At 39.4% G+C, this 23,321-nt stretch overlaps 1 protein-coding gene across 3 annotated transcripts in view; it reads left to right on the top strand.

Moving 5' to 3' along the window:
* The window catches only part of PLCL1 (phospholipase C like 1 (inactive)), a 385,709-nt gene that overhangs the window by 166,734 nt on the left and 195,654 nt on the right, over nt 1–23,321 (top strand). The window contains exon 1 of one of the 3 annotated variants that reach the window (XM_067741102.1): nt 10,043–10,158. The exons of the other annotated variants lie outside the window; for them this stretch is intronic. The gene's annotated coding sequence lies outside the window, so the exon portion shown is untranslated. Of the gene's footprint in view, nt 1–10,042; nt 10,159–23,321 lie in introns of those variants that run through there. 3 annotated transcript variants of the gene reach the window in all.

Genomic DNA, 23,321 nt, shown 5'->3' with positions numbered 1-23,321 from the left:
AAATTCTTTCTCCGATGACCCTTGCTACCACTGAAGTAGTTGAATTTCTCAGTCTTTTCCCCGTCAAACTTCCAAAAAGAATGATTTATTTCTTCCTTACCACTAAGTTTTTCAGTTCTTGTTCTTACCACTCTAAACCACCCGCCTCAGTAATTTCCTCTAATTATGAAATCAGTTTTCTTTTCTAGCAGTTAGATCAGTGTTTCAAAGCAGAAAATAAAACTGTGAAGAGAACTATGAAAAGAAAAGGTTTTTCTTCTTCATCTTCTTTAGAAAATGAAATCAGAAATACACAAAGGATGAATGAGTTATCTATTGTGAACATCTGATGAGTAAGTATGGTGGCCCCAGTAAAGGTTCTGGCATCCCCCAAAAGATAAGGTCAGAAGATAAATCTGTCCTGGTTTATCCTTGGCATGGGTTCATCACAGGTTCTCTTGTTTAATGGCCCATAACTAAGACTTTGATAATCGTACTTGGTGATGAATACTCACATATTTTATTGCAAGATGTTTTAACCAGATCTTTCTTGATTTGGAAAAAATTTTTCTGTTGCTACAATGTGGGAATCCCTTTATTATTAGAATATCAGAATAATTTCCACATTCTCTGGGGTTGCCTATAACTTACAAACTATTTTATTTTTCTCTGTATCTAAACTAAGTAAATCAAAACAATTATGATGAAAGTATTTCATGAAAATGATTAAGTCAAATACTTCTGTAAAGCAGACTTAAAACCCCCCAATATTCTTTTCTTCTCCTACTGCCTTGTTCCACTTACTAGACGAACCACTTCAATGTTTTTACCTATTTGTTCTAGTATTTACTTCCTTACTTGAAAAGAATATGCTTCTTGATTAATCAGTTTAATTCCTATTAGGGTATATTAGGATCTTTACTCACTTATACCTCCTCTTCCTTTAAGTTCAAAATCCCATCATGAACAGATAATTTCTAAGCATGCCCTGATCTGAAATGAGTATACTACAAAGCTGCACTGAATCATTTGGTCTATGTAGCAAAGTCAAAAATTTTACTTCTTCCCTATATAATTTATTATGTTTAAATGTTTGGTTAATCTTTTCCCAATATCTTATTATGTCTATGTGAGTGCTTTCCACAGCTGAGTAATCCACAGTGTGACTGCATTTCTTATTTTTGTTGTCATTTTTACCTGGAATAAATAATTGCCTCATTTTTTCCCCTTTGTTTAATTTTCTTTGAATGCTATTTCTTCCAACATCCTATAACAGTTCTGTAAAATATCTCTCACTACAGTGTTCCACGTGCTCAAGCAGTCAGATAATTTACCACTTCCTTTTTTTTTTTTTTTTTTTTTTGCGGTACGTGGGCCTCTCACTCTTGTGGCCTCTCCCGTTGCAGAGCACAGGCTCCGGACGCGCAGGCTCAGCGGCCATGGCTCACGGGCCCAGCCGCTCCGCGGCATGTGGAATCCTCCTGGACCGGGGCACGAACCCATGTCCCCTGCATCGGCAGGCGGACTCTCAACCACTGCGCCACCAGGGAAGCCTCTACCAGTTCCTTTTCTATTCCTGCTTCTTGGAGCCTCTGTCTGCTGCTCCAGTAGGCACTGTCTTCACTAGGCCTGAGGCACAGCTGTTACTCTGGCAGTGCCATTGCCTCTCTCCTGTATTTCCTAAATCCACATCCTCTTCTTCCTTGGTTTTTTCCTTTGTTTTGGTGGGACATATCCTATAGTGGCTTCTTGAGAAAGGTGCTGGGGAAAAGAATTTTTACTCTTTGCATGTCTTACTGGACTAATTCACTGTAGGATGATCAGACATGTTAGCTAGATTTTTCATTGAGACCCACCACCCCTCCCCCCTCCCCGAAAGTATCACTATTTATAAATCTTTTCTCTTGGGCAGTTTACTTTCTCCAGAGAATGCTCAGTGTCCTGCCAGGGGAACGCAGTCTGAAGGTAGATGTTCTCGAGTTGAACAAAACACAGATTTTCATATATTATCCCTGTTTTCAGCACCGTACCTTTCACTTGACCTCTTTTGTGACTTCTGTGCCCCAATCTGAAACCCCCATGGTTCACTTTCTCTGGAGAGTAAACCTCAGATTTCTAGTGGGTGGTAAAGATTAAGACTTGGGAGCTATGGTGTGCTGATAAATGTTTAACAACTAGCTCTCTGAAAAAATCAGAACAAACCAAAATTCTGATTTGTAGAATTTGCCAGTTCCTGTAGTGTAAATATTCCCACTATGGTTGATTTCAAGCTACCAGTGTGAGGTCATTGCAGAGTTGGCTCTTGCAAGCCAGTAAAAACCAGCTGCAGCCCAATGATCGAGAGCCTAAATATGCCTTCATTTTTAGCAACTGCCCTTACTTTCATCTTCACAGTACCCAGTGTCTCCACTTCCTAAGCATGTACAGAGGCAAATTGGTTTGCTGCTTTGTAGTCATTGGCTTGACTTTTCTCCACTCTGCTAAAATGTTTCCTGCATCTGCTTTCCATCTTCAAATGTTAGATTATAGTTACGTCATTTCATTGAAGTTGGAGTTTGTGTTTCCTGTCAACTTTGTGGCTTTAGAATTTTGAGAGAAGAAGGGAGTGAAACTGCCTTTACTTTGCCATCATCAAACTGAAAATTCTATTCATTTTTCTAAATAAAAGCTAGAGTTATGGGACTTCCCTGGTGGCGCAGTTGTTAAGAATCCACCTGCCAATGCAGGGGACACGGGTTTGAGCCCTGGTCTGGGAAGATCCCACATGCTGCGGAGCAACTAAGCCCGTGTGCCACAACTACTGAGTCTGTGTTCTAGAGCCCACAAGCCACAACTACTGAAGCCCCCGTGCCTAAAGCTTGTGCTCCGCAACAAGAGAAGCCACCTCAAGGAGAAGCCTGCGTACCGCAACGAAGGATAGCCCCTGCTCGCTGCAACTAGAGAAAGCCCGTGTGCAGCAACAAAGACCCAACTCAGCCAAAATAAATAAATAAAAACTTAAAAACTAAAAAAGAACTAGATTATAAAATGACACCTGTTGAATATCATATATCATATGTGGAATCTAAAAAGATGATACACATGAACTTATTCACAAAACAGAAATAGACTCACAGACATAGAAAATGAACTTATGGTTACCATAGGGGAAGGGAGGGGGAGGGATAAATTAGGAGTTTGAGATTAACAGATACTACACTACTATATGTAAAATAGATAAACAAGAAGGACCTACTGTATAGCACAGGGAACTATATTCAATATCTTGTGATAACCTATAATGGAAAAGAATCTGAAAAAGAAAAAAAATATATTAAAATGACACCTGTCATTGTTAATAGTATTAATATTTTAAATAATCTTATCTACATCTTTAAAAGTCTAACTTATAGTATAAGATGCTGAGAAATAATTTTTGACTTTGCTACACCAAATTATTCAGTGCAGCTGTGTCATATTAATATTTCAGATCTAGTCATTTTTGGAAATTATAGCAGTTCATGGTGGGATTTTGAACTGAAAAGATGTGAAAGAATGTGGGTTAGTTGAGAAAGATGTCAAAATTTGAGTTACCTTATGTTGGACCCTCATAGGTGCTTTATCAGATATTGCAGTCAAAGGCATTATTGAGTTCTGAGGTAGGTTTTGTTTTGGTGGGGGTGGGAGGAAGTTGGGTGAGGGTGGGTATAGGGACATGTTTATTCAATTTTCAAATTAGAAATACAGAATTAGAATACAAAACGTCCTAATAAAATGTGCACACCTTTTAGATGTTAATAGCACAAACACCCTGTTGCTCTTTCTATTTTGTGGTCAACAATGATCTTTGAGACAAGATAGCATAGTTGTTAAGCCACAGGATCCTCTTTGCTTCTGTCCCAGAATGCGACTCTGCCAGTTGCTAGTCATCAGTCCTTGAGCAAGTTTCTTTATCTCCTGGTGCCTCTGTCTTCTCATCTATAAAATTAAGATAGAATAGAAACTCCTCATAGGCTTGCTTTGAGGATTAAATGAGTTAATCTGTTAGCACTTCTAGTGTGTGAAGCATAAGTGCTCAATAAACAGTAGTTATTATTATTGTTACTCTTGTTGTCATAGTGATCACCAAATTGGTATTGGTTCATACCTGTCTACTTTTCTTATTAAGATGTACATTAACATACATTAATGTCACATTAATGTCACATATGAACACACTTTTTTGGGGCTGTGTTGTTGTGTGTGTTCCATAGCTATTTTGTAGCTTCATCACCCTTCTGATAATTCAATTTAACAGACAGAAATTGAGTGTCAACCATGTATATAATTTTTCTATGCTAAATGCCGAGTTACAGAGTTTCCCAAATGGATTTGTTATTTGGAAAAAAATAATACTAGAAACTTTCCTCAACCTTCACACCAAAATGAACTCCAGATGGATCAAAGATTTAAACCAAAAAAAGAAAGAAAGAAAGAAAGAGCCATAGAAGTACTGGTAGGAGATATGGGTGAATATTTTAATGTATTTGGAGTAGAGGAAGCTTTCCTATTTATTGACATAAAAATAAGAAACCTTAAAGTAAAAGATTGGCACATTTGACAAAATAAAATTTTAAGTTTTGACTTGGGGGAGGAATCAAAACAAAGTCAAGAGTGAAACACAAACTGGGAAAAATATTGACAGCACATATGAAAGATGAATAAACTTAATTGTCAGTCAATTGGAAAATGGCAAACAGCCTAAAAGAAAACTATAGGAACAGGCTATTCACAGAAAAAAAAAAAAGTTACAAATGGTATGTATAGAATTGCAAAGGTCCTTGCTATAATTTAAAGAAACTTAAATGAAATAAAAGATATTTTTCATTTATTGGGAAAAGTGGTATGGGTGGAGGGTGGGAAGAGACCCATGTGAACACATAACCACTGTTTTCAGAGTCAAGGGAGAATAGCCTTTGGGGGTAGGATTATCTTGGCCTCTGACCTGAGTACCAAGCTGCCTCTCTATCTCTGCTTTCAAGATACCCTCTTGAATGCCCTTCCTCTGTATTTTGTTTCCTTGGAAAAATGCCTTGGCAGGTACTTGAAATGTAATGAGGACTTCGAGCTCTGCATTAATCACAGGTAGCAGTTACCTCACATTCATGTGAACTAAGCATGTTCAACATTAAAAAAGGCTCCCTTCTGAAAGAACCAGAGTTGGCTGGTGCATGGCCATTCTGTTGGATTTTGATGTTGTTTTCTGAGAACTTCTCCTGTAGATTCCCGTGCACATCTTCTTTCCTCTCTAGTGGAAAATAAAACAAGACAGAATAAACCCTTAGGGCTTCTGGGGGAGAAAGAGACTACATTGGTTTGTTTGTAGGTTCATTTATTCAATAAATATTTATTGAATACTTATTGTGTGTCAGATACTATTGTAATCATAGAACATATAGGAGTGAACACAAGTTTCCATGGAGCTTGTATTTTGGGGGTAGGGACAGTCAATTAAAAAATTAAACAAGAATTTCAGATGACTCATAGGAAGAAGATAAAATCAGGTAATAAAGAGTAGAGGGAAAATTGATTTGAGGAGGAGCTTCAAGATGGCGGAAGAGTAAGACGCGGAGATCGCCTTCCTCCCCACAGATACATCAGAAATATATCTACACGTGGAACAGCTCCTACAGAACACCTACTGAACGCTGGCAGAAGACCTCAGACCTCCCCAAAGGCAAGAAACCCCCACGTATCTGGGTAGGGAAAAGAAAAAACAGAGACAAAAGTATAGGGACCGGATCTGCACCAGTGGGAGGGAGCTGTGAAGGAGGAAAGGCTTCCACACACTAGAGGCCCCTTCGCGGGCGGAGACTGCGGGTGGCGCAGGGGGGAAGCTTAGGGGCCGCGGAGGAGAGCACAGCAACAGAGGTGCGGAGGGCAAATCAGAGAGATTCCCGCACAGAGGATCGGGGCCGACCGGCACTCACCAGCCCGAGAGGCTGGTCTGCTCACACCCGCTGGGGCGAGCGGGGCTGGGAGCTGAGGCTCGGGCTTCGGTTGGATGCAGGGAGAGGAATGGGGTTGGCGGCGTGAACACAGCCTTCAGGGGGTTAGTGCATCACGGCTAGCCGGGAGGGAGTCCGGGAAAAAGTCTGGAGCTGTCGAAGAGGCAAGAGACTTTTTCTTGCCTCTTTGTTTCCTGGTGCGCGAGGAGAGGGGATTCAGAGCGCCGATTAATGGAGCTCCAGAGACGGGCGCGAGCCGCGCCTAACAGCGCGGATTCCAGAGACGGGCATGAGATGCCAAGGCTGCTGCTGCTGCCACCAAGAAGCCTGTGTGCGAGCACAGGTCACTATCCACACCTCCCCTCCCGGGAGCCTGTGCAGCCCGCCACTGCCAGGGCCCCGTGATCCAGGGACAACTTCCCCGGGAGAACGCACGGAGCGCCTCAGGCTGGTGCAACGTCACGCCGACCTCTGCCGCTGCAGGCTCGCCCCTCACTCCGTACCCCTCCCTCCCCCCGGCCTGAGTGAGCCAAAGTCCCTGAAGCAACTGCTCCTTTAACCCCGTCCTGTCTGAGCGAAGAACAGACGCCCTCAGGCGACCTACACACAGAGGCGGGTCCAAATCCAAAGCTGAACCCCGGGAGCTGTGCGAACAAAGAAGAGAAATGGAAATTTCTCCCAGCAGCCTCAGGAGCAGCAGATTAAATCTCCACAATCACCGTGATGTACCCGGGTACAATTTGGGATGATTCGCACTATAAAACGCTCAGAGGAAAACATAGGCAGAACATTCTATGAAATAAATCACAGCAAGATCCTTTTTGACCCACCTCCTAGAGAAATGAAAATAAAAACAAAAAGAAACAAATGGGACCTAATGAAACTTAAAAGCTTTTGCACAGCAAAGGAAACCACAAACAAGATGAAAAGACAACTCTCAGTATGGGAGAAAATATTTGCAAATGAAGCACCTGACAAAGGATTAATCTCCAGAATTTACAAGCAGCTTATGCAGCTCAATATGAAAAGAACAAACAACCCAATCAAAAAATGGGCAGGAGGACTTCCCTGGTGGCGCAGTGGTTGAGAGTCCGCCTGCCAATGCAGGGGACACTGGTTCGTGCCCCAGTTCGGGAAGATCCCACATGCCGCAGAGCGGCTGGGCCCGTGAGCCACGGACACTGAACCTGCACGTCCGGAGCCTGTGCTCCACAACGGGACAGGCCACAACAGTGAGAGGCCTGCGTACCGCAAAAAAAAAAAAAAAAAAAAACAAAAAAAAAAAAACGGGCAGAAGACCTAAATAGACATTTCTCCAAAGAAGATTTACAGATTGCCAACAAACACATGAAAGAATGCTCAACATCATTAATCATTAGAGAAATGCAAATCAAAACTACAATGAGATATCAGAGCGGTCAGAATGGCCATCGTCAAAAAATCTACAAACAATAAATGCTGGAGCGGGTGTGTAGAAAAGGGAACCCTCTTGCTCTGTTGGTGGGAATGTAAATTGATAGAGCGACTATGGAGAACAGTATGGAGGTTCCTTAAAAAAGTAAAAATAGAACTACCATATGGCCCAGCAATCCCACTACTGGACATATACTCTGAGAAAACCATAATTCAAAAAGAGTCATGTACCACAATGTTCAATGCAGTTCTATTTCCAATAGCCAGGACATGGAAGCCACCAAAGTGTCCATCGACAGATGAATTGATAAAGAAGATGTGGCACATATATACAATGGAATACTACTCAGCCATAAAAAGAAACGAAATTGAGTTATTTGTAGTGCGGTGGTTGGACCTAGTGTCTGTCATACAGAGTGAAGTAAGTCAGAAAGAGAAAAACAAATACCATATGCTAACACATATATATGGAATCTAAAAAAACAAACATAAAAGACATGAAGCACCAGGGGCAAGATGGGAATAAAGGCGCAGACCTACTAGAGTATGGACTTGAGGACATGGGGAGGGGGAAGGATAAGCTGTGAAAAAGTGAGAGAGTGGCATGGACATATATACACTACCATACGTAAAATAGATAGCTAGTGGGAAGCAGCCACATAGCATGGGGAGATCAGCTTGGTACTTTGTGACCACCTAGAGGGGTGGGATAGGGATGGTGGGAGGGAGGGAGATGCAAGAGGGAAGATATATGTATATGTATAACTGATTCACTTTGTTATAAAGCAGAAACTAACACACCATTGTAAAGCAATTATACTCCAATACAGATATTAAAAAAAAATAAGAGTAGAAGGGTGGGGGTAGTCAGATAAATATATATATATATACATATGATACATATGTACACCCATTATGTGTACACACATGTACATACACATGCATAATAGTGCTTCTTAAACTTTAATGTGTACCAGAATCACTTGTAGGACTTATTTAAACAGATTGTTGAGCCCCTCCCTCAGAGTCTCTGATTCAGTAGAGGCCTGGTGTGGGGCCCAGAATTTTACATTTTTAACAAGCTGTTGGGTGCTGTTGTTGCTGCTGCTGTAGAGACCACACTTTGAGACCCACTGGTGTAGGGCACTGAGTGGTCCTAGAAAACTTCCAAAGAGGTGATATTTGGGTAAAGAACTGAATGATGGATGAGAAGGGACCAATGTTGTGAAGACGATCAGTGGTGGAAGAAGAGGGTAGGAATGAAGAAGAGCTTTCCAGATAAAGCAGAGAAACTGTGGATTGAAGGAAGCAAAGAGGCTAGTGAGGCTGCAGAGTAATGACTGGAGGGGAGAATGGCAGCAGCTGAACTAAGAGAGGAAGATAGACAGTGGGCAGGCCATGGAGGACAGGGGTCCTCTATTCTGAAAGCATACTTAAAAAACAAACAATGCCAGAGCCCACCTCCAGAGACTCTGATTTAATTAATCTGGGTGACAGTTATTTTTAAAAGCTCCTTAGGTAATTCTGTAATATCAGATAATTCTGATAAGCAGTCAAGGCTGAGAATAATGGAGACAGGCCCTTTGTAGCTGTGTAAAGTTGAGATTTTATTTCAAATGTGATGAAAAGCCATTGAACTGTAGAGGATGTATTTGGATTTAATTTCCAGCTGCTAGAATGAATTTTGTAAGAGGTTAAGAGTGAATGAGCAGACCAGTTAGAAAATGTTACAGTTGTCCAGGTTGAAAGTGATGTTGGCTTCAGTTTGGTGGTAGTAGCAGGGATGATGAGAAATGGGATGCTGGATAGTAGATGGGATTTGGGGTAGAACAGAAAGGACTTGCTGATGGATCCTTGGATATTGGAAGTGAGAGAGAGAGAGAAGACTCAAATATGACTCCAAGGTCACCTTTCAACTGAGTGAGAGGTGACACCATTAACTGAGAACATTGGGGTAGAAACAGGTTTAGAGAGAAACTAAAAATTTTTAATTTTGGTATATTAACTCTAAGATGCCTCTTAGGAACAGTTAAGAACCAGATTGTTTTAGGGAAAGGGAGTGGAACTGAGGGTGAACTGATGCCTTGCTCTTTTGACAGGCCCATTGTGATCGCTAGCCAGGATAGTATTAATTTTAATGTGGATTTCACATGCATTTTGGAAAGTGTAACCTCTCCTGTAATGTGTAACTTTTTAAATGGGTGGATAGAATCATGCCAGGAGCTTTCAAGAGGCTTAAACCCATGAGCTTAAGCTGGTGGGCCCATGGTAGGCACTCAATATATATTTGTTGAATTAATCAATGAATGAATGGGTGAACTTACTTTTATACATGAAGCCCATTTGTCATTTTGATGGGCAATGTGTCTTCAGATCACATGGTATAAGGGGCACCAGATATCCAGTGGTCAAAGTTTATGTCTCGATTAGATTGTCATAAAGTATTTAACTGGTCAAATGAATCCACGAACTCCAAAAGGGCAGAGGGTTTTTGGTGTAAACAGTGTTGTGTTCCTTGTGTTACTACGATCTCCGAAGATCTGTCTCGTTTCTAGTTCTGTATCTCTGTATTTTTGCTCATTTTCATGAGCTAGTGTTGTCTGTGATTTCAGCAGAATCAGACCAGATTTAGAACATGACTTTACAGAAAGTTCTCCTGCTTCTCTGTATTCCAGGGCCTGCCAGGCACAGTAGGGAGAGGGTTCAGGGGCAAGAGGTCCTATAAGCCAGCTCGGTGCAGTGTGGAATGTGAGATCAGAGCTGACTTACCTGAGATTTCAAAGATGATCAACATCTGCCTGTAAGTATCTCTTCTAATGAACCAAAAGTCAGAATTTGTTTCTGAAAGGGGAAATCAGTTCCAAAACTAGAGAGACCAGAGAAGCTGCTGAGAACTCTTCCCAGACTGTGTTCAGATGCCCAGACTTGTGCATGAACAGGTGGAGCCTCTCCCTAGTCATGCTGCCGTATCCCTAGATTACGGAGTGGAGAGCCACTCAAGCTCATTTCTCCTTATTAGCTGCATTCAGGGACCAATGATTCCACTTCAGCCTTGTGTAATGAGAGTTAGAAGTTAAATCCATGATCTTAACAGTAGTCACCCAAGTTCTTCTGAAGGGAGAAAAACTCTATCTGTGAATGCCTTGATAATCCATGTAGAGGCACAAAACAAAACTGGAGAACACATTGGAGGCTAGACCCAAGGTAGGAGAGGGGAATGGTTAAGCTGACACCTGACCTAAGGAGGGGAGTTTGTTGTGCTCTTTGAAGGAGGTAAATAGAGAAAGGAGGGAGGAAAAAGAAGCTTGCAGTTGCTGCAAAGTTGGGTGAAGAGACCTGTGGAAATAATGAGGTGTTAGGGTGGCCAAAAGATAATTTAAGAGGAGAGATGTTCAGTGTTCTACTTGAAATTGTTTACTTTGCTGTCATGTAAACTCCTTTTACACCTCCCTTTGAATAACTGATAAAGTCTCATATTCATGGAAGCTTTATGTGAGTGGAGAAATGGATGGGGAACTCAAGAAAGCTTGAGCTTCACATTGGGTCTACTGGTGGAGAACAGAGAGGGGGCTGTGCAAGTAGATGAAGAGCTGATTTTGAGAATACAAGTTCTGCCCTCATCCTTACCTTACACACATCTAAGGAATCCTCAGAAATTTTGGGCAGAGCTTTGGTGGGAGACCCAAACTCCAAGTGACACTTGAGTTGTAAGATTTGGGGTAGCAAAAATGATTTCTCTCAAAAAAATTAAGGGTTCTAGCTCTTTTAACGTGATTTGGCCTCACTGGCTCTTCTTCAACTTTACTAGCTCTTTCATTAAACCTGCACTCCCGACTCACAATCTTTGTACTGTTTCTCTAACTGGTGCAGGTTCCTTTGTCTAATCTCTCTTTGGTTTGCATCTGGTTCGCCTTCCCTTGTTCCTGTGGCATTGGGGGAGACCAGTTCTTCCATTTCATACCTAGGGGCCTATTGTACCCAGTCTAGCACCTGAACCCTGGAGACATCTGGTCACCCAAGAAGAGAGGTCAGACATGACTAATATTCTGGGAGATTGTTTTCCTGAGCATGAGTATGGGTGAGGCATTTGTTTTTCAAAGGTCATGTATTATATGGTCACATGGATTTAAACAGTTAAGGATCTATGGCATATCAAGTAATATTAAAAAATCATTTAACTCGAGAGGAAGAAGGCAATAAAAGATTCATTCTCAGCCATTTTGTAAACCCCAGAACCAACACTTTGAAAATACTCTGTGTACTGCAAATGTCAAAGTCAGCATACATGTTTTTGGAGGAAATAATTACAAATGCTAATATGAGGTAATTAAAAATATTTTAATGTTTCTGTTAGGTCTGTTTTGCTACTTCAGAAGTTGCTATATCTAAGTAGGCAGGATTGTAAGATAGGAATATATTTATATGTCGATACTGGCCTTTTGACTTCATTCTTACAGTTGCTTAATATTCTCTTATAATGAAATTGTTTCCAGTAATAAAACTGCATTGCAAAAACTTCTTAGGTTATCTGAGGCCAAAATTAGAAACCTAAAATAATAAAGAAAATAACTCTTGCCTGAGGGCTTCCCTAAACAAGAGAAGCATGGCTGTGCAATCACTGTGAATGTACTCCCTCCTGTAGAAGTTGCTACTTAGGAGGTTTATTGTGTTCCAGCTAAGAGTCTGGAGGTGGGAATGGTGGAAATAGTGAGCTGGGAAGGTCAGGAATACATTAGGTTACCTGACTTGAATGATTATAAAATTTGTGGCCCATGGTTAAGTTTGGTGAAGGTTTATTTACAAAATGAAAGAACATTTATGTTTTCATACCATGCTGATTGTTGAAATAAAAATTGCATGTATTGATATATACCTATAGCGGTCTGCCATTGTTGTTTATACAACCCTCCCCTCAGCCTTTCTTCTGGGAACAACAACCCCTTTCCTTTGGGAATGGCTCAAGCTTCCTGTGGGCACCACCTTGTTCTTTATGTGACCCTGCCCCTTCGCTACTCCCATCTTTTCTCTTACTAGGGCCACAATGGACTGGCCAGGAGTGGACATCTGACTCAAGCTGGTCCTTCCCCTGAAGTTTGCAAGTGAATTGAGAAGGAGTCCGTTCATTTTTTCTGGGAAATTTATAAGATGTGAAACCCAGGAGCTTATAATAGCAGATTTACTGCCCAGAGAAGAAAGCCAGTCTATAGTGAGAGGGTCAGACCGTAGAGAGATACATACTTCCTGCAGTTTAAGTGGTCAATCCTTTAATATCGTAGGATACTTTAGTATGCTCCCTATATATTTTCATGTTGCTTAAACTAATCTAAGCTGGATTTCTGTCACTTAGCAAAAAGCATCCTGATGAACATATAGGCACTGTGCATAGGAAAGATTATTAAAAGCTGAAAGGCTGTGGCATCAAAGTAATCTTGAGGTTTATAACACTCTGAACTGGTTGGTTGTTGGACATGACTGAGGAACATTGACTTGTGTCATAGAAATCTTATTAATTGAGTGACTAATTGTCTTCTGATAAATATTTAATATTCCACAAGGCTAGTCCAGAAACCTAAAGACTAATCAGTCTCTTTTGGTTAGTTAGGACAGTTGTTCAAACTCATTCTCTCTTTGTGATGAGCATTCATGATTAATACACTAGAACTGATAGGACCCTGTTACTCTGTCCCCTAGCAGAGCGAATAGGTCCTTTCTTAAACCTTGGTCAGGATAGCTTTGAGGCCATTTATTGGCATTATAGCTAAGTAGTGAAAGTTTATGTTCTGTCTTAAACCTCTGCCCTGAGTCAGTACTCTTTTGCTGATCAGCGAAAGAATTTGATACTCTACTTTGCTGAAGTGAAATTCATTGATAATGGCTTATTTTGTTGCCTTCTCCAGTTAGTGCTTACCTTTTAACTCACTGGAGTGAGTTAGTTGTGGATTTAAGATACTATAGTAATAAGAAGGGGGAAATGACTTTTTGTGGAAACAGCACACAGTTATCAGCAGTCGAAGCCATTAAATTTATTGATGCTGAAATTCTTCCCAGGGGTGAGTCTCCCATACAGCATAACCATTCTTGGTAAAGAGTGTTTTATATCATACATACATTCTGATGTGGAACCTACATCATTGTTCTTGTATGGATAAATCATACCTCCATATAGTATAATAATAGGTATCATTTGTAGAGAGCTGCCATATTCTAGATACTGCTGGTGCTTTCACACTTTATCTCATTGATTTGATCTTCAGGAAAATGTTATGAAGTAGATATTATCATCATTTTGCAGGAGAGGAAAACTCAGCACAGAGAAGTTAAGCAGATTGGCTAAGGTCCTTTGGCTGATGAGAGAACATAACTCAGAAAACACTCACCAGTGCTGCTTCCTTCAAATTGGACTCCTTGCCTGTATGAGTTACCTCCTTACTTGCCTTTAGGTGGGGAGTAAGGAGTGGTTGCCATGGTTAATCCCAAGGTAGAAAAAGCCTCTGGCATCTGGCCATGATCATAATTTAACCCAGCTGTGGAAGAGTCTTGATATTAACCAAGAATCACTAAATGGTACACACAGACTGGGTGCAGATTGAGTGTCTGCTGTTTTGATCAGAGGCTAATTCCTTGGGAGTATTGGGAATTATTAGGTGATAACCTTATGGTGATTGAGTTACTGATTGAGAACCTGTGGGTCTTTTAATAACTTATTATAATTTTGATTCCTAGAGGCATGTTAGGGATATTCCTTTTTGAAAGTTCTAAATGGATCATAATACTATACTTGCTTGTATATTAATATGTCAACAATCAACATCTCATCATTAACTCCATTTTAGAGGTATCTGCATTAATGTATTGATATTCTCCTAATAACTGAATTAGATCTATAAGGATCAAAATCGTTTCTCAGTGCTTTTATTATCTTTTCAAAGTGTTTTTAACAACACATTGTGTATTCCAGAGTTATTTTTTAAATGTTGTTCTATTTTTCCTAACTTCCTAACTATACACCAATGCCATAGTGGAATAAATCTGCATGAATCTTGCCTGATCCACAACATGGAAATAGTACACATGTCCATGGTGGGGAAAAGCTGGAGCAATCTTGCCCCGTGTGTATATGGCTGGACTTTTACTTTTCTGCCTTGACTGTGATCCAGTATAAAATACTGGGGTTGACACTCCATCATTTGGATATTTAGAACTGAAGGCTTGTAATAGACAATGTAGAGGGCAGTGAAAAGAATCTTAAACTGGCAGTGTGAAGACTTACACTTTGCCATACCAGCTGTGGGACCTTGATCCTCATTTTTCTTGGCCTTGGAAGGACGTAAATGAGAGAAATGATCTGCAGATCAATTTAAACCTTAATGCTGGAATTCTGTAATGCTAGATAATTGGAGCTCTGTTTTCTGGTGTCTGATCACAAACCCTTTTGGAAATAGAAGAAAACACCACAAATTATATTGTTCACTGGGTTGGAATAGAAATTGAAGGCAGGAAGGCCTGCAGAGAGCCTCAGCTTAGTTTCTTCTCAGATAACTTGCCTCCTGTTTCCTTTAAAAGGATGGGGAGAGATTTTAATCTCTATCGATTCAGCATCTGTGGTTTCTTTCATGAGCAAGAATCACGGTGGATGTCAAGAACTATGTGGTAATTTACAATTATTCCACGGCATCATGTAATATGTATTTGAGAATAATTGTTTAGAGTTGCTTTCTTGCTAAAGTATGATTATATTCAGAAAGGAGGAGCTTTGTAAGTGACGCAAACTTCAGAGTTCTATGAATTTCACGTTTAAGCTCATTAACGGGCAGGTGCTAATTTAGGCATTCTGTGATGTGTGCTGTTCTTTGGTCCTTCCTCTACATGGCAGTTGTGGGAAAACCTCTGACAGGAGATAATGGTAAGTTATCTTAATTTAGAGGCTAAAAAGTATGAAAAGAAAATTTCTCTTTGAGAAGAAACATTAGAGGAATGTTTTAAGAATTTGAGGATTGTATGTTGGGAATTACACTGTAATTGGGAAGTTTCTAATTCCAATGAGCATAAACATACATTTTCTTAGCAGTGAATATGCTAATTAATATCAGAACACTCCACATATTAGGATCAGGTACCACTTCTGTTAATCTTTTCCTTCCCATAGCTGTACTCATTACCTTAATTTAGGCATTTACTGGTACTCTGATGGATTATTGTAGGAGTCTCCTAGTTTTCCTCCTGACTCTCATTCTTTTCTAAAAACCACTTTGTACATTCACAGAAAAATAGACAAGATGAAAAGGCAGAGGGCTTTTTACCAGATGAAGGAACAAGATAAAACCCCAGAGAAACAACTAAATGAAGTGGAGATAGGCAACCTTCCAGAAAAAGAATTCAGAAAAATGATAGTGAAGATGATTCAGGACCTCGGAAAAAGAATGGAGTCAAAGATCAAGAAGATGCAAGAAATGTTTAAAAAAGACCTAGAAGCATTAAAGAACAAACAAACAGAGCTGAACAATACAATAACTGAAATGAAAAATATACTAGAGGGAATCAATAACAGAATAACTGAGACAGAAGAACAGAGAAGTGACCTGGAAGACAGAATGGTGGAATTCACTGCTGCAGAACAGAATAAAGAAAAAAAAATGAAAAGAAATGAAGACAGCTAAGAGACCTCTGGGACAACATTAAACACAACAACATTTGCATTATAGGGTCTGAGGAGGAGGCGAGAGAGAGAAAGGACCCGAGAAAATATTTGAAGAGATTATAGTTGAAAACTTCCCTAACATGGGAAAGGAAATAGCCACCCAAGTTCAGGAAGCTCAGAGAGTCCCATACAGGATAAACCCAAGGAGAAACACACCGAGACACATAGTAATCAAACAGCAAAAATTAAAGACAAAGAAAAATTATTGAAAACAGCAAGGGAAAAATGACAAACAACACACAGGGAATGCCCATAAGGTTAACAGCTGATTTGTCAGCAGAAACTCTACAAGCCAGAAGGGAGTGGCATGATATATTTAAAGTGATGAAAGGGAAGAACCTACAACCAAGATTATTCTACCCATCAAGGATCTCATTCAGATTTGATGGAGAAATCAAAACTTTACAGACAAGCAAAAGCTGAGAGAATTCAGCACCACCAAACCAGCCCTACAATGAATGCTAAGGGAAGTTCTCTAAGTAGGAAACACAAGAGAAGAAAAGGACCTACAAAAAACCCCCAAAACAATTAAGAAAATGGTCATAGGAACATACGTATCAATAATTACCTTAAACATAAATGGATTAAATGCTCCAACCAAAAGACACAGGCTTGCTGAATGGATACAAAAACAAGACCCATATATATGCTGTCTACAAGAGACCCATGTCAGACCTAGAGACACATACAGACTGAAAGTGAGGGGATGGAAAAAGATATTCCATGCAAATGGAAATCAAAAGAAAACTGGAGTAGCAATACTCATATCAGATAAAATAGATTTTAAAATAAAGAATGTTACAAGAGACAAGGAAGGACACTACATAATGATCAAGAGATCAATCCAAGAAGAAGATATAACCATTATAAATATATATGCACCCAACATAAGAGCATCTCAATACATAAAGCAACTGCTAACAGCTGTAAAAGAGGAAATCGACAGTAACACAACAATAATGGGGGACTTTAACACCTCACACCAATGGACAGATCATCCAAACAGAAAATTAATAAGGAAACACAAGCTTTAAATAATGCAATAGACCACATAGATTTAATTGATATTTATAGGATATTCCATGCAAAAACAGCAGATTACACTTTCTTCTCAAGTGCGCATGGAACCTTCTCCAGGATAGATCACATCTTGGGTCACAAATCAAGCCTCAGTAAATTTAAGAAACTTGAAATCATATCAAGCATCTTTTCTGACCACAATGCTATGAGATTAGAAATCAATTACGGGGAAAAAACTGTAAAAAACACACACATATGGAGGCTAAACAATACGTTTCTAAATAACCAAGAGATCACTGAAGAAATCAAAGGGAAATCAAAAAATACTGAGAGACAGGGCTTCCCTTATGGCGCAGTGGTTGAGAGTCTGCCTGCCTATGCAGGGGACCCGGGTTCGTGCCCCGGTCCGGGAGGATCCCACATGCCGCGGAGCGGCTGGGCCTGTGAGCCATGGCCGCTGAGCCTGCACGTCTGGAGCCTGTGCTGTGCAGCAGGAGAGGCCACAGCAGTGAGAGGCCTGCGTACCGCAAAAAAAAAAAAAAAAATACTGAGAGACAAATGACAATGAAAACACCATGACCCAAAACCTATGGGATGCAGCAAAAGCAGTACTAAAAGGGAAGTTTATAGCAAGACAATCCTACCTCAAGAAACATCAAACACCTCAAATAAACAATCTAATGTTACACTTAAAGGAACTAGAAAAACAAGAACAAACAAAACCCAAAGTTAGTAGAAGGAAACAAATCATAAAGATCACAGCAGAAATAAATGAAATAGAAACAAAGAAAACAATAGCAAAGATCAATAAAACTAAAAGCTGGTTCTTTGAAAAGGTAAACAAAATTGATAAACCATTAGCCAGACTCATCAAGAAAAAGAGGGAGAGGACTCAAATCAATAAAATTAGAAATGAAAATGGAGAAGTTACAACAGACACCACAGAAATACAAAGCATCCTAAGAGACTACTAAAAGCAACTCTATGCCAATAAAACGGACAACCTGGAAGAAATGGACAAATTCTTAGAAAGGTAGAACCTTCCAAGTGTGAACCAGGAAGAAATAGAAAATATGAGCAGACCAATCACAAGTAATGAAATTGAAACTGTGATTAAAACTCTTCCAACAAACAAAAATCGAGGACCAGATGGCTTCACAGGTGAATTTTATCAAACATTTAGAGAAGAGCTAACACCCATCCTTCTCAAACTCTTCCAAAAAATTGCAGAGGAAGGAACACTCCCAAACTCATTCTATGAGACCACCATCACCCTGATACCAAAACCAGATAAAGATACTATAAAAAAAGGAAAATTACAGGCCAATATCACTAATGAACATACATGCAAATATCCTCAACAAAATACTAGCAAACAGAGTCCAACAACACATTAAAAGGATCAAACACCATGATCAAGTGGGATTTATCCCAGGAGTGCAAAGATTCTTCAATATATGCAAATCAATCAATGTGATGCACCATATTAACAACTTGAAGGAGAAAAACCATATGATCATCTCAATAGATGCAGAAAAAGCTTTTGACAAAATTCAACGCACATTTATAATAAAAACTCTCCAGAAATTGGACATAGAGGGAAAGTACCTCAACCTAATAAAGGCCATATACGACAAACCCACAGCAAACATCATTCTCAATGGTGAAAAACTGAAAGCATTTCCTCTAAGATCAGGAACAAGACAAGGATATCGACTCTCACCACTATTATTCAACATAGTTTTGGAAGTCCTAGCCACGGCAATCAGAGAAGAAAAAGAAATAAAAGGAATACAAATTGGAAAAGAAGAAGTAAAGCTGTCACTGTTTGCAGATGACCTGATACTATATATAGAAACTCCTAAAGATGCCACCAATAAACTACTAGAGCTAATCAATGAATTTGGTAAAGTTGCAGGATACAAAATTAATGCACAGAAATCTCTTGCATTCCTATACACTAATGATGAAAAATCTGAAAGAGAAATTAAGGAAACACTCCCATTTACCATTGCATCAAAAAGAATAAAATACCTAGGAATAAACCTACCTAGGGAGAAAAAAGACCTGTATGCAGAAGACTATGAGACACTGTTGAAAGAAATTAAAGATGAAACAAACAGATGGAGAGATATACCATGTTCTTGGATTGGAAGAATCAATGTTGTGAAAATAACTATAGTACCCAAAGCAATCTACAGATTCAATGCAATCCCTACCAAATTACCAATGGCATTTTTTACAGAACTAGAACAAAAAAACCTTAAAATTTGTGTGGAGAACCAAAAGACCCTGAGTATTGAAAGCGTTCTTGAAGGAAAAAAACGGAGCTGGAGGAATCAGACTCCCTGACTTCAGACTATACTACAAAGCTACAGTAATCAAGACAATATGGTACTGGCACAAAAACAGAAATATAGATGAATGGAACAGGATAGAAAGCCCAGAGATAAACCCACTCTCCTCTGGTCAACTAATCTATGACAAAGGAGGCAAGGATTTATAATGGAGAAAAGACAGTCTCTTCAATAAGTGGTGCTGGGAGAACTGGACAGCTACATGTAAAAGAATGAAATTAGAACACTCCCTAACACCATACAGAAAAATAAACTCAAACTGGATTAGAGACCTAAATGTAATACTGGACACTATAAAACTCTTAGAGGAAAACATAGGAAGAACACTCTTTGACATAAATCACAGCAAGATCTTTTTTGATCCACCTCCTAGAGTAATGGAAATAAAAACAAAAATAAACAAATGGGACCTAATGAAACTTCAAAGTATTTGCACAGCAAAGGAAACTACAAACAAGATGAAAAGACAACCCTCAGAATAGGAGAATATATTTGCAAACGAATCAGTGGACAAGGATTAATCTCCAAAATATATAAACAGCTCATGCAACTGAATATTAAAAAAATAAACAACCCAATCCATAAATGGGCAGAAGACCTAAATAGACATTTCTTCAAAGAAGACATACAGATGGCCAAGAAGCACATGAAAAGCTGCTCAACATCACTAATTATTAGAGAAATGCAAATGAAAACTACAATAAGATATCACCTCACACCAGTTAGAATGGGCATCATCAGAAAATCTAGAAGCAACAAATGCTGGAGAGGGTGTGGAGAAAAGGGAACCCTCTTGCACTGTTGGTGGGTATGTAAATTGATACGGCCACTATGGAGAACAGTATGGAGGTTCCTTAAAAAACTAAAAATAGAATTGCCATATTACCCAGCAATCCCACTATTGGATATAAAGCTAGAGAAAACCATATTTCAAAAAGACACATGCACCCCAATATTCACTGCAGTTTACAATAGCCAGGACATGGAAGCAACCTAAATGCCCATCCACAGACGAATGGATGAAGAAAATGTGGTACATATATACAATGGAATATTACTCAGCCATAAAAAGGAATGAAGTTGGGTCATTTGTAGAGACGTGGATGTATCTAGAGACTGTCATACAGAGTGAAGTAAGTCAGAAAGAGAAAAACAAATACCGTATATTAATGCATATATGTGGAACCTAGAAAATTGGTACAGATGAACCGGTTTGCAGGGCAGAAATATAGACACAAATGCAGAGAACAAACGTATGGACACCAAGTGGGGAAAGTTGTGGCGGGGGGGGGGGGGGCATGTGATGAATTGGGAGATTGGGATTGACATGTATACACTGATGTGTATAAAATTGATGACTAATAAGAACCTGCTGTATAAAAATATAAATAAAATAAAACCCAAAAATAAAATTCAAAAAAAAAAATGGTGTTGGGGGCTTCCCAAAAAAAAAAAAAAAAAATACCAGTTTGTATCTCATCAGATAGACCAAACCCAGCTATGGCCAAGTCAAAGCCTTTAGTAGTTTCCTTCTGCTTAGCAAATAAAACCCAAACACTGTAGCATAGCATTCAAGGTCTGTGACAGTCAGGTGAGATTTCAGCCTTGTCCCCCATAACTCTGCAGCCAGTACTCTAAGTCCCAGTAGATTTGAATACTTGCTTTAGTCGGTTGTTCTCTGTTCTCTCCTTCATAGATATCTGCCTGTGCCACTTCTTTACGTATTGTCCTTCCATATTATAATGAAGTCAAGCCTGACTTTTCAGGTCTTCTCAAAAGCCCTTAACTCCATTCATTATTTCCAATTCACTTCTGTTAGAGAAATCTTTCCTTCCTTTCACTCTGCTAGAATATTGAAATTTACTTTAAGCATTATGATTATTCCTTTGTGTTATTATTGTTTCTTATATGTATGTTCTTTATATTATATCCTTTACCTAGATTATTAGTTTTTGGGGTCGGGGCCGTATCTTTTTGCTATTTTTGTTTTTCCCTTGAACAGTACCTTGCACAGGTTTGGTCTTGATAACTGCTAAGTTCATGCGTGAGTGAATGAAGAGTTTTGTTGAGTCCCCTTCTCCTGTAGCTTCTTTATTCTTGCTTATTTCATTGATTTTGAAATCTCCCACTAATGTGAAGTTGGTAAGTTTTGTGTGATACTGGGCACGCATAGATGTGTTAGTCTTCTGTTAGGCTGATAAGCTGTAACCACTGCTGTCTAGTCCAGAGTCTAGTTTTTGGATTGCTGATTCTCTCACGTATCCTTAGACCATCTCCTCTACAGGGAACAGCCACCCCACTCTTGGTCCATCTGCCTCTGCTCAACCAGGATGTCCCCTCCTGGAGAGCCCCTCATCCTGATTCAAGCTCTAAATGAAATACTGATACTTTTAATGTCCGAAGCCTTATTTTCCCTTATTTTTCCTTGTTTTCATGGGCATATTCCCTCTGTTCCAAGCCAAATCTTATAATTATTTTTGGTCTCCATTATTTTTATTTTTCACCTTCAAGTCCTTAATTGTGCCACATGGGATCTGCAAAATTTTCCGCATGTTTTAAGTTGTCCTAAAGCAGATGTGCTCTGTTAAAAGACTACTTTTAACTATCTCAAATTCAAACGCAAAGAGATCTCAAGTTTATATTTAGAGCTAAATTATCCAAAAGCCTACCATATTTCTGGCCTTACTCAATTTCCTCTCAAGTGGTTTCTGTTTACTGGTGTGTTAGCTCCTGTATTTGTGCAGGTTCAGTTTATTAGCTGATAACTGCTCTCAGGTTAAGAGTTTGGTGGAATGAAAGATTGAAAGATGAGTGAATTGGGCTCTTTTTTGGTGGGAGGAGACAAATATTGCATGTGTCATTATTTCTAACCTCCTTTTGTAACGTCTGTTTGTATATCCTTCTTTAGATATCTTTCTTTAGGTATGTTTTTTTTAGATATCATCATGAGAATTTGTTAGTGAAAGAATGTTGGATCAAAGCCATTATGTCAGTGTGAAAATTTAATTCGACAAATATTTATATTTGAATGCCTGTTGTGGAGGCTGTCTAAGCTAGGGGCTGGAGAGCTAAAACATAAATAAAATATAGCGTCAACCCTTACAGAAATAGAGAAAGAAGAAGAGGTACACTGCAGAAAGACCACACTACCTAAGAAAATCTCTAACTCTTCACACTACGTGGTACACATATACAGCAAACTCTGTTACATGTTATAGTCAGGTGTGGTATTAAGGTTTATCGAATGTTGTAATCTCTAGAAAGTTACCATTGATGTTACACGCAAATTACCAAGTTACAAATAATTTGCATAAAATGAAGCATCTAACTACACTGATCTTTGCTTTAGCAAGTATTTCAAGATCTTAAAGTGCCACTGTGATCTTGCTATAAATATCAATTAGCATGATACTGAAAATGTGCCAGGACACCTGTGATGAGAGAGTTTGGTAATAGCTACCATTAATTAAAGGCTAATTCTGCATAAATGTTTACAACCTTTCCTTGTTCAATCCTCGCACCATCTCTGAGATGTGAGGTGTGAAGTATACTCTACATTGAAGCACAGGGGTTAAGTGACTGGCCCAAGGTCACTCATGTAGCTACTAAGTGATGGAGTTGGGCTTCAAACCCAGGCAATCTGGCTCCAGAGACTGTGCTCTTAACCACTAATCTATTTTACCTCTTAATTACTCCAGCATTCTCAAACTTTGGTGTGCACAGGAACCATCTTGGGGAGCTGCCAAGATGCAGATTCCTGGGCCCCGAACCTAGAAAGCTGGATTCAGTCCTTCTGGAGCTAGACCTAGGAATCTGTATATAAACAGGCCTCTACATGATTCTGTAGTGCTGCAACTACACTCTGAGAAATACGTGTTGTATGTGCTG

This window comes from Pseudorca crassidens, chromosome 6, assembly GCF_039906515.1.
Source record: "Pseudorca crassidens isolate mPseCra1 chromosome 6, mPseCra1.hap1, whole genome shotgun sequence".
Classification (NCBI taxonomy): Eukaryota; Metazoa; Chordata; class Mammalia; order Artiodactyla; family Delphinidae; genus Pseudorca; species Pseudorca crassidens.
Note: the sequence above shows the minus strand (reverse complement) of the source record. Positions and strands in the feature narration are given on the sequence as shown.